Source organism: Dendrobates tinctorius, unplaced genomic scaffold (genome assembly GCF_039654945.1).
Source record: "Dendrobates tinctorius isolate UK_male_01 unplaced genomic scaffold, ASM3965494v1 ptg000254l, whole genome shotgun sequence".
Classification (NCBI taxonomy): Eukaryota; Metazoa; Chordata; class Amphibia; order Anura; family Dendrobatidae; genus Dendrobates; species Dendrobates tinctorius.
In genome coordinates, this window is record NW_027361921.1 from 17,756,800 (window position 1) to 17,773,834 (window position 17,035).

General features: G+C 48.0%; 1 protein-coding gene across 1 annotated transcript in view; it reads left to right on the forward strand.

Moving 5' to 3' along the window:
- Positions 1-2,400: 2,400 nt before the first annotated feature.
- TRPM2 (transient receptor potential cation channel subfamily M member 2) overlaps positions 2,401-17,035 on the forward strand; it is a 1,217,227-nt gene continuing 1,202,592 nt past the window's right edge. Inside the window, exons 1-2 of the mRNA XM_073558209.1 lie at positions 2,401-2,726; positions 3,775-3,936. The gene's annotated coding sequence lies outside the window, so the exon portion shown is untranslated. The remainder of the gene's footprint in view (positions 2,727-3,774; positions 3,937-17,035) is intronic.

Consider the following 17,035-nt stretch of genomic DNA (forward strand, 5'->3'; position numbering starts at 1 on the left):
GAACAAAATGTGCTGTATGGTGAGTATGTAATGTATGTTGTATGTTATGTGTGTAATGTTACATGTATTGTATATGTCCTTATGTGTTGTATTTTTTTTTTTACATGCACAAATGTGCTCGGTCACCGCAGGGACTACTCTACCATCCTATAGCCGGATGGGGGTAGCAGTCCCATACAACGACTGAGCACAATTGTGGAACTACTGTCGCATGGGGACTGACACACACAGACAGACACATACAGACAGACACACACACATACAGACGTACAGACACACAAACATACATGCATGTGTGGCGCCCCTGAGGCTTCAGTCGCCACAGAGGTACTGCACCTTCTCCTAAGGTGTGGTACCCCACCATCCAGGTAGGGTGGGAACTCCCTTTCACATTCCAACACCTGTACCCCACACACAGGATAGTTCAGCAGGGACCCATCCATGCTTTATGCTGGAAAGGTCATAGGATGCCTTTTGTGGTCCCTAGCTTCGTAACACGGGAGGTGCTGGGGAGGCGGGTGGAGTTACATATAAAAGAGAGGGAAGGTGTAGGATTTCAGGTCAGTCTGACAGAGGGTGAGAGAGAAAGGAAGTCACTAAGACAGGAGTGAGGATCCCTGGAAGAGGGATGGAGGAAGGAGTGCTGCAGCTGCCTCAGTGACCTTAGCCAGCTGGTACGGGAAAGGAACAGAAGGAAGGAGACGTAGACTGGAGACTACAGATTCCATAAGAGAGATAGAACAGATCGGAACGAAGGTGAATAGAAGGACGGTGGGAAGCAGGTTGAGAAAGAGAGAGAACCCTTCCAGTCCAGAGCGCAAAGGCCGGGGCCTGGTCCTCGAGGTTGATTGGATCTTTATGTCCGGTAACAGACACCGGAGGAGTAGTGAGCCACTAACGCCTTACTCCCATCATAGACTTGGGACACAACAGCAACTGGATAGCGAGCCTGGATGCAGAGAGGAGTCACCGAAGCAGGCTACAGCTGTCTGTCATACAAGTAGAGACTAGGAACACCTAGAGAGAGGCATTCCAGAGTAACTAAGTACTGGAGTGCTTCGCACCTAAAGGCGCATTGGAGGAGTCATTCAGTAAGGTACATATTGGCGGAGTGTGGAGGGGAGAATCCTATCCTGCCTGGAGGTTGGCTGGGGCCCTGTCCTGAAGAACACAGTGCGGAGGCAGGCATTTGTGTGAACTGCAAACAGTGAGTAAAGCTTTAGAACCGCATACTCTGGTGTCCTCCAGTTATTCCAGCACCGCTACACCTGGGTACCAGCCTCTATACCATTCTGCGCCTCTCTTTGTCCATTGCACCTACACTGCCCTGGGACTACAGCTGCATCTGTGGGGAGCTACACCATCTTTGCTGCACCACACCATCAGTCCCAGTGGATCTGCATGCAGCGTTGGCTCAACATCTCACTTGCCAAACACCACGGGTGTTTGTGGCGTCACGGACTATCCAAATAAACTATTACACCATTAACATCACTGCCATTGATACTGGGCGCCCAGGGCGACGGACCGGGTCACCGCTGCTGTGACACGCATTCGCCCTGACACCGGCCCAGTACCGAGTACCCCACTGCCCTGGGTGTGAGGGGCAACCCACATGCATACATACCAAATCAATTAGACGCCCCACATCGATCCTCATGTGACGGTAGCCTTCCATGATGGCGACTTCCTTCTTCCTCCCTACACTACACTCCGCCCACACGCTTCCTCCCGCCTGACATCACTTCCCTATGCAGCGGTTTTGACACCCCAATCTGCAGCATATGCCGGATTTGCTGTGGATTTTAAAGACTCTATACAAGTCAATGGGTGCAGAACCGCAGCAGAATCGCACAAAGAATTGACATGCTGCGGATTGTAATCCACAGCGAAACTGCACAGTTTTTTCCGCACCATGTGCACAGCGGTTTTTATTTTGCATTGACTTTAATGGTACTGTACACCGCTGCGGAAACCGCTGCAGTTCCGCAGGGCAAAATTCGCTGCGTAACCGCAGCAGAATCCGCAACGTGTGCACATAGCCTTATTCTACATATAGTTAATGAGTAACATAGAATGAGAAGAGAAACTATCTCAAAGATAATCATTTTGTAGTTCCAAGCTATACTAGAATAATCTATAGTTTTTCAAAGTTGAAAATAATTATCATTTTTAATTTCTTTCGCTTTTATGGTGAGCTACAAAATATACAGTTTTGTTTTAGTGCTAAAAGATATTCTGTGGTGGTAAGTAATTTATACCTATGTCTGCACCTTTAAGCCATTGCACTGTCATTGAATACTGCAAAACAGCAGCAGTGAGACTGCATATCTAGCTCAATGCAGCAAGGTCAGCAGGAAATGCATGTAACATTCTTTTAACAGATCAAAGTGAATGCATATAGGCTATGCTTGATATCTGACAGTCACTACTGATTAGTGCTTCATATTTATTCTTCACAATTTCCAATGCAGCTGCTTCCATGCTCGGATCTACTGCAGTGTGTGATGCTTCTGGACTCATGCCAAAACCATCCCTAAAATGCAGCATTTTGAAGAACATCTGTGCTAATGCTTTTGAGAAGAACGTTCTGTCCTATTAATACTTTTTTCCATGTTCCAAACCAATGAAAAAAAAACCCACGAGGTCATCTTTAAATTCGGACTAGACAAACGTGGCTCATTTGTGCTGCAACTTTCACGACAGAAGACTGATAAGTTAGAAAGGTAGGACTTCCATTGCTTATATACACACATATATCAGTATATAATAATTGTATAGATGTTTTTTGTGTACGTTTAATGAAGTCATTATGTAGTATAGCATTTATGCTGATAAATCAATTTACATTCTAAGGTTTTCATTTTGTTTGACATTTAATCTTTTTTATGTTACAGTACATAATATACACCGAACAAGCCAAGATTATACATATAGATAAAGTGATATCTCTGCATGTGTTATATCACTTAACATCAGTTGATAGCTAGCAGTTTATATTGGCTTGTGCTTCCATTAAAGGGTTATCCCCATATTATAAAATAATGACCCCTGCTAATCCAGAGAATGAAGAACTGCAGCTTTTATTTAGTGACTGCATCTTTCACTGTTTCTCAGCTATTTTATAGAGATTTATAGATTTAACTACATGCCAAGTCAGACTTACTTATTTACTGAGACCCATCAATCAGTTAATGACCCGCCCTTTTTACCCAGTTCCTGAAAATGCACATTTTTGGGTTTTAACGTACAAGTGCTTTTTATGAATTGAAACATTTTTCTTGTTTTGATATTCAAATATTTATTTAATTATGTATACTTTTTTTCTATTTTATTTGTGCATGATTTCTTTTTTTCTTTTATTCATTTCATTACATACTTTACCCCCTAAGATCTTAAAAAATATGTTATATTCTTGTTATTTCTGATTTTCCCTCTAACTGGAGCTGTTATATTTGTCCCGGTAACAGGGGAAATTCACTTACTCCATGCCTGAATAGCACAATTGACTTGATCTCAAGCAGCCCTTGTTTCCTCCCTACAACCAAAAATCAAATGATTGCTGGATCCAGAGGAGGAAGCACTGTAGTACAAGCTTTGATGGCATGTGATCAACTGTCAGAGTTTGCTTGCAGGGTCCTTTAACTGATGTACAATAGGTTATCATTTTTTCAAAAGATTATCTGCTCTTGGCTATACTTCAAATTTACAGTGAAACAATTATAGAAGTAGAAATAATTCTATATAAATTTTTTATCTTGCTCTTTCTTCAAGTTCTGAAGCGTTACTCTGCATGTATACTAAAAACACCCATGGAAGGAAGAATGCCTGTTAGCACTTGGTAAAGTGAAAAAAGAGGAACGAACTTACCGTGAATACAAACAAAAGGACAGGAATAGTGGTGGAAGGATACTTTAGGATTGAAGAGAAAATCAGGTAAGTGTGAACATGAAACGGAGGCCAGGGGGTAGTCGTGGTTGAGAGTGGCAGCACTGGCACAACCTAGCCCTCCGCTCTATTAACACACAGTACTTCTGGGTCACCCTCCCAGGGCCATGGGATACTCGGTACCGGGCCAGTGTTGGCGGGATGTGTCACAGCATCGGTGACCCGGTCCGTGGCCCTGGGCGCCCAATTAATGGGGGAAGTTGAATGGTGGAATGTAGTTAATGGAATTGTTCGTGACACCACCTGTGGTGTTCGGCAAGTGAGATGTTAAGCCGACGCTGCATGCAGATCCACTAGGACTGATGGTATGGTGCAGCAAAGATGTAAAAGCTCCCCACAGGTGAAGCTGTAGTCCCAGGGCAGTGTAGATGTGGTTGGCACGGGGATGTAGCAGTGCCGGAAGGGTAGGAAGCAGACAAAGACACAGCGGGGTGCAATTTTTGTACCTTTACTTGATAAATGCAGTCCAGGGTCCTGATTACAGATGGTACTGGAGCAGGCTAGCCTGGAAGCAGCTCAGGGATTCTCTCTCAGCAGATGGGCTGTACAGTCTCCTTCTTAGCGCTTATTTGAGTGAAGTACTCCTAGTACTGATTTACACTGAAGTTCCTCCTAATTCTCTTCTACTAGCACTCCTCGTATGGCAGACAGCTGTAGCCGCTATTCCTCTCTTGGCTCACTCCGTGCTGTTGTGCCTCCGAGTCTTAGATGGGGGTAGAGCATTTACAGCCTCCTACTTCTCTGGTGTCTGTTGCAGGACCATTAGTATCCATACAACCGTGGAGACCAGGCTCCAGTTCATGCACTCTCACTGGGAGGGAGCTCTCTTTCCTCAGCTCAACCTCCAGCTTCTCTCCACACGTCTGCACACTTCACCCTCCTCACACTAACTGACCACTCCGTCCTCTTGGCCCCCAGAGAGCACTCCTCCGATCAATTCCGGTTCAGAGTCCCCCCTGCTGGCCTCGAGTGGAACTATGTTGCATGTATAGGTTAACTGCGAGAGAGACCCTTCACTGCTTCCAAGCCTGGCATTACCCTCCCTGGAGGAAGGCAAAGCCACTGTGGCAGCCATACTCCTGGGGGCGCCACATTCCCCCTAGTGCAAGTCAGCACTCCTGGGCTGATGAAAAACATATGAACATATAACAAATATAATTGTACAAGATTTTGAAAAAAATGAAAAATGTGCAAAAACTACAAGCTCCTAAAACAGTCCTATGATGACAAGTCCAAGCATCAATGTCCATGGTCCATTCCTGGGCAAATGGTGAACTATATACAAATTGATGACCACACAAGTCCTGTGGTACAATGTCATAAAACAAAATTGGCAAATTCCAAAGGAAACTCTTACAGATTACCTGTAGGCATGTAGGCACAAAACTTGAAAACAGTTACATATATACACAATTTCAACATTTACATTTGCTTAGCTACATACGATATCTGATGGGTGGTATACCTTGTGTAGTACGGGTAGACCTGCATAATACTGGTGTAGTGTGTAATGTACTAGATACACTACTGGTGGTTCTGCAGGCACAGGGATACTAGATTGTCTGCAAACTCTTACACTCACCAGGGGCACAACAGGTTCACCACTGGCAGGGCAAGGGTTCTCTGGCTCCACTGCTGGTGTGGCATCTGCTGCCTGATTTTCCTGATCTTCAGGATTTTCTTGAGTCACCTCTTCCTGTGCTATCAGCTGGGGAAAGGTCAACACTGGCACCACTATTGCATCATTTACTTTAGTCCAAATTGCAGGGAATTCTCCAAGTATGGTGCTGACCTTTTCTTCTTCTATGGGTTGGATGTTATCTTGTTCTTCCATTCTTTCTTTTAGCTGATCAGGGCATAATTTCAAATGATCTCTTGATATTGCTGTTGATGTCTCTCCTCCATCTTTACTAATAAGGCACACATTGGTATTGTCAAAGTTTGAGGGTAGAATGGTGTAGGGTTCAGCTTCCCATTGATCATCCAGCTTATGCAGTCTTCTTTTCCTCTTGAGGACTTGTTCTCCTGTGACAAGGGAACTGCAGGTGCATGCTGATTGTAGTGCCTTTCTTGCTTTTGTCTTGCCTGAGCTAAACTCTTTTCCACACATTCTTGTACTCTTCTGTACTGTTGCTGCCTCTCTGTATTCCATTCAGCATCTGGTGATGTTACTTCAGGTGTCAGGACTCCCATGTCCAAATCAATAGGCAGTTTCCCAGGCCTCGCTCTCATTAGGTAGGCTGGAGTACAGTTGGTGGAATTCACAGGAATGTGGTTGTAGAGGCCCACCAGATCTGGCAACTTTTCTGGCCACAGATTCCTCTCCTCCAAAGGCAAGGTCTTTAGTAGGTCAATCACTACCTGGTTCATCTTCTCACACATGCCATTGGTCTGTGGGAGATATGGTGTTGTCCGGATCTTCTTACAACCATACAAGTTACAGAATTCCTGGAACACTTCTGCCTCAAAGGCGGGACCTTGATCTGTAAGCACTTGCTCAGGATATCCTTGTGGTCTACAGAAGTGCTGTTGGAATGCTCTGGCTGCTGTCCTGGCTGTTTGATCTTTGACAGGCACAACTACCAGGAATCGTGAGTAGTGGTCCACAATGGTAAGAGCATAGATGTAGCCTGACCGGCTTGGAACCAACTTCACATGGTCCAGGGCTACCAACTCAAGTCGCTGTTTGGTGATGATTGGCTGTAGAGGAGCTCTCTGGTTGTTTCGGTCCTTTCTGCGCAGGTTACATTGTCCACACTCCTGGCACCACCTCTCAATGGCTGTCCTCATACCAGCCCAGTAGAACCTCTCCCGGAGCAATGCTTCCAACTTCTTCCATCCAAAGTATCCAGCTCCTTTGTGGTATGCTTCCAGGACCATTGATGCCTCTCTCTTTGGGACTATCACCTGCCAAACCAGCTCATGAGTGCGGGCATTGATACTCCTCCATCACAGCTTTGCTTCATACATGAACAGCCGGCCTCTCTCCTTCCACAACTGCTGGGTTTCCTCAGGAGCATTCGACTCTGGGCGTGAGTCAGTTTGTGACAGTAGCTCCTTCACCAGGCGGACTGCGGGGTCATTATCCTGAGTTTCTGCCCAGTCATGATGGGGCAATGGATTTAGGGTGACTTCTTTCAAGCCAGACCGTCTGTTTCTCACTCCTTGAGCACGTTGGGCCGCAAGTGGCAAGTGGAAGGGAGGTAACTCTATTTCTTCAAGAGCCTCAGGGTCTTCTCCTGCATCTGGCAGATTAGGCATCCTGGACAGCGCATCAGCATTGGCATTCTTGTGCCCTGCCCGGTACTTGATGGTAGACTCATAGTTAGACAGTCAAGCCATCCATCGCTGTTCCAGTGCACCTAGTTTTGCAGTGTCCAAGTGAGTCAACGGGTTGTTGTCCGTGAAGATGGTAAACTTGGCTGAAGCTAGGTAATGCTTGAATCTCTCAGTCACAGCCCAGACTATGGTGAGGAACTCCAGCTTGAAGGAACTGTAGTTGTCTGGGTTCCTTTCAGTGGAACAACGCTTCATGCTGGCGTAGGAGATCACTCTTTCTTTGCCATTTTGTACCTGTGACAGTACTCCTCCTAGTCCCACGTTGCTGGCATCAGTGTACAACACAAAGGATTTGTCATAATCTGGGTAGGTCAGAACTTCATCTCCTGTGAGAGCCATCTTCAGCCGGGTGAAGGACCTCTCCAACTCCTCAGTCCATTCAAATGTGGAATTCTTCTGTTTGGCTTTCTTGGACTGCCCCACCAGAAGATTTTGCATAGGAGTGGCTATTTCAGTGAAGCCTTTGATGAACCTTTGGTAGTAGCCTACCAACCCGAGGAATTGGCATACTTCATGGAGGTTGCTGGGCTTTGGCTAGTCCTGGATGACTGTAACTTTGTCCGGATCTGGTGCCACACCTTCTGCACTCACTACATGACCGAGGTACTGTACCCTGGGCTTCAGGAGGTGGCATTTGGAAGGCTTCACCTTTAGGCCAAAATTGGACAAGGCTTCAAACACTTCAGCCAGGTGCTCCAGATGGTCTTCATAAGTCTTGGAGAAAGCAATGACATCATCAAGGTACAACAGGACTGTCTCAAAGTTCATGTGTCCCAGGCAGCACTCCATCAGCCGTTGAAATGTTCCTGGGGCAGTGCAGAGCCGGATGGCATATAGATGAACTCACAGAGACCCATTGGAGTGGTAAATGCTGTTTTCTCCTTGTCTGCCTCTGCCACGGGAACCTGCCAATACCCACTGGTGAGATCCAAGGTGAAAAAGTAGTTAGCAGTTTTAAGTGCAGCTAATGACTCTTCAATTCTGGGTAATGGGTAGGCATCTTTATGTGTAATGCTGTTAATTTTCCTGTAATCAACACACATTCTCATGGTACCATCCTTTTTCTTTACAAAAACTATTGGAGCTGCCCAGGGGCTACAACTGTCTCTGATGACCCTAGCCTCCTTCATCTCTCTCAACATACGTTTGGCACATTGGTATTGTGTTGGGGGTACAGGCCGGTACCTTTCTTTAAAGGGGTGGATGATCTCCAGTGGGGATATGATGTTGAACCCCTTTTGCCTACCCAAAATCTAGTGGTTGTTTACTGAATACCCGCTCATATTCTTTTGTCACTCTGTAAACCCCATTTTTCTGGTATGAAGGTGTAGAGTCAGTCCCCACCTGCAGTTGCTGGCACCACTCCTCCATCTGCTTCACAGAGCCATTGTCCTCCAACTGATCAGAAGAGACCAAGGGGTCTGCTGCCTGCAAAGAGTTGTTATTAACAGTGAGCAGCTTAGCAACTGTGGCGTACTGAGGTATTGTGACCTACTCCTCCCCACAATTCAAAAGGCGTACAGGTACTCTCCCTTTATGTACATCAACCACCCCTCTGGTAATCTTTCCCTCTGAGGCATATGGCTGCTCGACACCAAATCAACTTTTCACATCTGGGGGGTATTGCAATGGGGAAAGCATCACTCACCCTGACACTACCAATTTCTCCGCCAGAGAGACCTACCTGCTGCCTTTGCATCAGGGCCTTGATCTCCTTCTGCAGGACTCGTTGTTCACTGGAACCAGCAGTCTCAGCCACCTGTTGCAACAAGACAATAACCTCGGAAAGACAATTTTCAATTACATTTGTACCAAGAGTCATCATGGGATTACATTCATGTCGATCAATATCCACAACTATCAGACCTTGAGATTTTAACTCCACCCTCCCCACTTTAACAGTAATTTCTTTACATCCCACTTTTGGTAAAGACTGACCACTACTGGCAACTACAGTTAGTTCATCAGTTGGGCCACAGGTGAGTTCAGAGTCAGCCCACTACTGCTTGTAGAGGATATAGGGCATAGTGGTCACCTGGGAGCCAGTGTCCAGCAAAGCGTTCATGGGGATGCCGTCAATCACCACAGGAAGGACCGGTCTCCCTCCAACATACTTGGCTCGCCAGTTCCTTGGGCCCTGTGGTCCTACTCCTGGGGGTTGGCCCTCTGCCCCAGGGGTTGCTCGTTTAAAGGACAAAATCTTGCAAGATGACCTGCCTTGTAGCAGCGACGACAGATGGGACGTCCGTCCTGGTCATAGCAGTCGTTGTTCCTTCCTCGGAGTGGCGGGGTTATCCTCCTCCGGAGCCACGGGCATCGTCTGGACTGGAAGCAAGCTGGATCTTCTCTTTGGAGGACATCTGCAGGGACTGCACAGTTTTAGTAAGTGTAGCCTTACCCCTGGTCAACTCCTGGACCTGAAGACGCAGCTCCTCAGTTGGATCTTTATCCAGAGTCTGTGCATCAGCCTCCACAGGGATGGAAGGAAAAGATGTTGCTTCCTGATGGAAGGTGATCGCTGGGCGCCTAGGGGGCACGGGACGGCTGTCAGTTGATTCCTGCAGGACCCGAATAGCCCTGTCCTTAAAATCAACAAAGTCCAGATCAGGGTTTTGCAGGGTTATGATGCGCAACTGTCCTCTGTGGGTACTGGAGAGTAGTCCTTCAGTGAACTGCTCCTTTAACAGTTTATCTTCCTCCTTCACACGGTCAGGATCAACTTGCTTAACTGCTTGCAGCGCCTCCTGCAGGTTAAGAGCATAGTCCCTTATACTGTCCTGCGTTCTCTGCTTACATCCAAAGAATCGCATCTTGATTTCCGCTGCAGGGCAGGTGTTAAAGGTGCTTCTCAGTTTGGCTAGAATCTTTTTAACAGTCTCTTTGTCAGTGTCCTGCCAGTCTTTCGCCTTTCTCTGTGCTGCACCCGTTAGCTCTCCAATAAAGATGTTCACTTTCTGGCTTTCAGACAGAGGGTATACTTTAAACAAACTGCACAGTCTCTCTTTAAATTCACTCAGGGTATGTGACTCACCTGAGTACTGCGGTAGCCAGGCCGCTCCCGGAAGGTAGGGCATAGACAGCGGCATTATGGGGACCGCTGCGGTGGGCGCTACTCCTTGCGGCGCTGAGGGGTTGGCGGTGGCATCCGCCGCTACTTTGCTGCTTGGCACAGACATTCTCTTCCCCCCTAGTTAACGTTAGCCAAAGCCGGGGCTTTGAGGGAGCTTACCGGCGGCCGCTTCGCAGGCCCGACGCTCTAGGCTGTAGGCCTCAGCTCCTCCCCTTCTCGCGCGCTGTCCTCTCTTCCCGCACGGCACTTCACTTCTTTGCGCTCTGCGGCAGGCTCCGCCCACGAAGGCCTGCCCCTTTTTCTTCCTGCGTGCGCCAATCAGCGGGATAATGGCGGCAATGGTGCCAATTTTGCACACAGTCTATAGTACACAACAGTCTCTGGCACACAGGGCCTGGGGATACCGGGCTCCGTAATCCTGTTTGTGACGCCAAGTTGGGTCGCCCTCCCAGGGCCGTGGGATACTCGGTACCGGGCCGGTGTCGGCGGGATGTGTCACAGCATCGGTGACCCGGTCCGTGGCCCTGGGCGTCCAATTAATGGGGGAAGTTGAATGGTGGAATGTAGTTAATGTAATAGTTCATGACGCCACCTGTGGTGTTCGGCAAGTGAGATGTTAAGCCGACGCTGCATGCAGATCCACTGGGACTTATGGTATGGTGCAGCAAAGAAGTAAAAGCTCCTCACAGGTGAAGCTGTAGTCCCAGGGCAGTGTAGATGTGGTTGGCACGGGGTGTAGCAGTGCCGGAAGGGTAGGAAGCAGATAAAGACACAGCGGGGTGCAATTTCTGTACCTTTACTTGATAAATGCAGTCCAGGGTCCTGATTACAGATGGTACTGGAGCAGGCTAGCCTGGAAGCAGCTCAGGGATTCTCTCTCAGCAGATGGGCTGTGCATTCTCCTTCTTAGCGCTTATTTGAGTGAAGTACTCTTAGTACTGAGTTACACTGAAGTTCCTCCTAATTCTCTTCTACTAGCACTCCTCGTATGGCAGACAGCTGTAGCCGCTATTCCTCTCTTGGCTCACTTCGTGCTGTTGTGCCTCCGAGTCTTAGATCGGGGTAGGGCATTTACAGCCTCCTACTTCTCTGGTGTCTGTTGCAGGACCGTTAGTATCCATACAACCATGGAGACCAGGCTCCATTTCATGCGCTCTCCCTGGGAGGGAGCTCTCTTTCCTCAGCTCAACCTTCACCCTCCTCACACTAACTGACCACTCCTTCCTCTTGGCCACCAGAGAGCACTACTCCCCTCAATTCCGGTTCAGCGTCCACCCTGCTGGCCTGGAGTGGAACTGTGTTGCATGTATAGGTTAACTGAGAGAGAGACCCTTCACTGCTTCCAAGCCTGGCATTACCCTCCCTGGAGGAAGGCAAAGCCACTGTGGCGGCCATACTCCTGGGGGTGCCACACTTCACTCACTTGCAAGTCAGGGTCCATTTGTCACTGCCGGGAGTCCTTTTTCTTTAACATCACATAATTACAGTCAGAGTCAAGGTTCATCTTCAACAAAACAATTTTACTCAGCTCGTCCAGTTTAAACACAGAAATAGCACAAGATTCTTTGCAGAATATCACCATTCCGTTCCCTGTACTGTCTCTCACTCCTCCAGGAAGATCCGCCGGTCCCGCAGCTTCCTTACTGGTCAGACTAACCCGCTTCAGGAGTTCCCCGCCCGCGTTCCTTTCCGAAGGTGAAGTCGAGAAATGGCTCTCCCATTCTTTACCAGACCCTAGGCCTCGGATGTTTAGGGTTGTTTCCACAAAGTAAACTGCTACTATTCTGATGCTGCCAAGATATTCCTCCACCACATATGACTGTCAGCTCTAGGCCCTGGACTGATGGGTTCCTCACTTAAATGTTCCCCCCTTGGACATGACTGTTCCGTCCTTGCTCCCGGCTCACACACACTCCTTCTCTACACTGACTTAAGCCCCCGTTACACATAGCGATCTCGCTAGTGAGATCGCTGCCGAGTCACAAGTTTTGTGACGCAACAGCGATCTCACCAGCAAGATCGCTATGTGTGACACGTATCAGTGACCGGCCCCCCTGCCGGGTATCGCTGATCATGCTCGAATGGCCTTGACATTTTTTTGATCGTTTGTCTCCCGCTGGCCAGCACGCATCGCTGCGTGTGGCAGGCGGGAGACCAGCGATCAGCGAGCTGGAGCTGGTAACCCAGGTAAATATTGGGTTTCTAAGCACCGTGCAGCACTTAGAAACCCGATGTGTACGTTAGATACCAGCGTGCTGGTGCAGGGAGCTGGTAACCAAGGTAAACATCGGGTTTCTAAGCACCGCGCGTCGCTTGTTAACCGCATGTCGCTGCTCTGATCGCTGCTGAGATCTGCCTGTTTGGCAGCTCACCAGCGATCATGTAGCGACACACCAGTGATCCTGACAAGTTCATAACGTTGTCAGGATCGCTGGTGAGTCGCTATGTGTGACAGGGCCCTTATTCCAGGAAGCTGCCCCAACTAGTCTTACTTAGCCCATCCTAACCTAATCCTATTAGTCCATCTAATCCCTATTCTATTCTATTGTGCTTCCCCTACTGGACTAAGTCCTGCGCAATCCCTATATCTATACAGCACATGAGCATCAGTACATTTGCAATACACATTATTTATATATATATACTAGTTGAAGAGCCCGGCGTTGCCTGGGCATAGTAACCAACAGTGGTTAGTTATAACAAATTATAATGATTATATTGCACATAAAAACTTTTCACATCATATATTCAACACTACAGATTTGCAACACAAATTAGCTAAACGATTACCCAAGTACTGACAGTATTTTATTTTCAACTCATTCAAGATTTTTGGTTTTTCCTTTCGGTGCAAAGATGAACAGATTATTGGCAGTTCCAACTCTTGAACAGACCACGTAAAGTTGACCTTGAGAAAAGCATGGAGATTGCAAATCAATTCCTACTAGAGTTGAGCGAAACAGGTCGGTCAATTTAAAAAATCGCCGACTTTCGCCAAAGTCGGGTTTCATGAAACGAAACCCGACCATAGCGAAGGACCTTTAGCCGAGGTAAACTCAGAAATTTCAATACCAGTTCCATGCTTAGACATTTAATCAACATGGACTTGCAAGCGTGAACGGACTACAAAACATCAGGTAGCATATGTGCACCTGCTCCGACTGAGGGTAGCCAACAACGCTCCATCGCTACCCCCACTGTAAGACCACCGCCACCATTAAGCACACCACCAGCACTAAATGTGGAGGTGTCATCGTAGAGCCAAAGCACTCAGGGAATCACAATGGTTTTGCAACACAACACTGAATCTAGGTCATCACCACCAATACCATCACCAACCCCCACTCACTCCATCCGGTCCACCGCTACTTCCCCCATATGCAGCTCTTCAGTCCAGCTCACCCTACCAGACACTCTGAGTAGGACAAGAAAGTACTCATCCTCTCATCCGCGTATACTGTGTTTGAATGCCTACATTGCCAAACTAATCTCATTAGAGATGATGCCCTACCGTTTGGTTGAAAGCGAAGCTTTCCGTGACCTCATGGCCTACGCTGTCCCACGCAATGACCTACCCAGTCGGCACTTCTTTTCTCAAAAAGCCATCCCTGCCCTCCACCGGCATGTGAAAGACTGCATTGTCCATGCACTAAAACAGTCAGTGAGTGGAAAGGTGCACCTCACAACGGATGCATGGACCAGTAGGCATGGCCTTTGCCGTTACGTGTCCATCACTGCGCACTGGGTTAATGTGGTGGATGCTGGCTCCACTGGGGACAGTGGCGGTGGAACAGTGCTGCCTATCACACGGTATAGGAAACAGATGGCTGTAGGCTTTCCCTCCTCCTCCTCATCTATCAGCGAAAGCTTTGTCCACAGAGCGGAGTCGCACGATCACTACATCCGCAGCTGGCAGTGTTGCACACGAGGTGTCCCACTATCGAACAGCTAGTGGTAAGCGTCAGCAGGCTGTGTTAAAGATTATGTCTTTGGGCGACAACAGACACATCATGGAGGTACTGGCCGACTACTTGCAGTGACAAACAGAGTCATGGCTAGGCAGTCTACATCTTGAGGCAGGCAAGGTAGTCAGTGATAACGGACGTAATTTTGTGGCAGCCATAGCCCATGCAAAACTCGCAAACATACCTTGCCTGGTTCACACTTTGAACCTGGTGGTGCAGTGCTTCCTTAATAATTATCCGGAGTTAACATCCCTGCTCCATAAGGTGCAAAGACTGTGCTCGCACATCCGTCGCTCAGCCGTACACTCCAGTCGTATGCAGAAGCTGCAGCGATTGCTCCACCTCCCCAAGCACCGCCTAATCATAGGCGTTGCAACAAGGTGGAACTCCACCCTGCACCTGGTTGAGAGGCTGTACGAACAGAGGCAGGCTGTAATGCATTTGTGGGAGGATACACGGGCAGGCACTTTGAGGGAAGACATGGAATTGTCAGGTGTGCAGTGGTCAAAGCTGAAAGACCTCTGTAAAGTCCTTCAGTGTTTTGAGGAATGCACATGGCTGGTAAGCGCAGCTGACGCCATCATAAGCATGAGCATTCCACTTATGCGTCTGCTCATGCAAAGTTTGACGCACATTAAGGATCAGGCGTCTGCAGCAGAGGAGGAGGAGGGAAGCCTTGACGACAGCCAGCCATTGTCTAGTCAGGGAACTGTCCTGGACGAGGTGGAGGAAGAAGAGGAAGAGGAGGAGGATGAGGATGAGGGGGATGATTATTTTGGGCAGGAGGATGTTTCTCAGGGGGCAAGAGAAAATGTTGGTGTTCGAAGGTCAGGGACAGTGTTTGTGCATGACTGTAGGGATGTGGATTTGCCAGAAACTGCTCCTCCACCCACCACGGGCAGTGCATCATTGACACCTGGAACATTGGCCCACATGTGCGCTTATGCCTTGTGGATCCTAAAAAGGGACCCCCGCATTGCCAAAATGATGAGGAATGATGACTACTGGCTGGCCAGCATCCTCGATCCACGCTACAAAGGCAAATTACACAACATCATGCCACAGGAGAACCTAGAGATAATATTGGCAAACAAACAAGCAACTCTGGTAAACCGTTTGTTTGAGGCTTTCCCAGCACACAGCAGCGGTGCTGGTTCTCCCACGAGCCGTAGTGGGCACAATGGAAGAGGTGTTCGTGGTGCACACAGCAGAAGTGGCGTTGGAGACAGGGGTTTAATGACCATGTTGTGAAATGATTTCTCAAGTACCGCTCACACGACTGCTAATACAGCATCGATTAAAAGTGACAGGAGGCAGCAGATGTCAACTATGGTTACAAACTACTTTTCCTCCCATATTGATGTTCTCCCTCACAGGTCATTCCCCTTTGACTATTGGGCCTCTAAACTGGACGCCTGGCATGAATTGGCACAATATGCCTTACAGGAGCTCGCTTGCCCTGCTGCTAGTGTGTTATCTGAAAGAGTCTTCAGTGCTGCTGGATCAATCCTGACAGAAAAAAGGACCCGTCTTTCGACCCAAAATGTTGATGATCTAACCTTCATTAAAATGAACCATGCATGGGTTTCAAAGGATTTTGTCCCACCTTCCCCTGATGACACATAGGTTACCAGAAAAGTGCCTCTGTTTTTTTCTCCTCTTCCTTGGACTTGCCCAATTACGCCCTTTGCAGCAGCTGAATGTCCAGCCAACACATCTACATAGAAAGAACACCGTGAGCACAACTGAAGATGGTGCTAAGGTTAGGTTCCCAAACCGTTAAAGCAACAAATATGAACCTAGCACTCAACTTAAAGGTATTTGTAAGGCGGTTTATTGTAGCACACAAAAAAAGACGTTTTGGTCAATGTGACCTTCTTCAGTTACGTGTGGTATATAGATTGTGTAGAGCTTATAGGCATCTATCAGAAAGGACGATGGCGCTTTAGATGATCAGATGGCCGGTGGACACAGCATCTGGAGGCACGTTTGCCCCTCTCCTATATACTGACAAGCTCATTACCTTAGAGAGATCATTCTTCTCAATGCCTAAAGCACCATCGTTCTTTCTGATAGATGCCTATAAGCTCTACACAATCTATATACCACACGTAACTGAAGAAGGTCACATTGACCGAAACGTCTTTTATCGTGTACTACAATAAACCGCCTTACAAATACCGTTAAGTTGAGTGCCAGGTTCATATTTGTAACACATCTACATATGCCAATTTTTAAACCTCCATAACTGGGCTGCCCACCCCTCCCCCAGCGGCTGGGGTCAAGACCTGGCACACCCGGGCAAGTGCCGTTGCTCTGAACAGGTGGATGGGCCCACTGATGGCCGAAGGCAATGGCACAGGGCCCCTCATAGTACAATTCAGTGTCTCAGACGGTGGGAGGGCCCACTCGCCGTCAGACACACCAGCGTACTATGAGGGGCCCTGTGCCAGTACCGTCGACCATGATTGTGCCCCCCCGCTTGGTCATGGCCACAGCACTTGCAAGTTGCAATACTTACTTCTCCCTGCTCCACTGCTGTGTAGTCTGGGCAGTTAAATCCTTCACAGGGATGGCCACTAGAAATTTGGTGTATTGATCACTGATGGTTAAGATGTAGCTATGGCCTGTCCTGCTGGCCTCTACCTTCAGATGATCAATGGCTACCATTTGAAATGGACGTCAACTTACAAGTGGATGCAGTGGTGGTTTA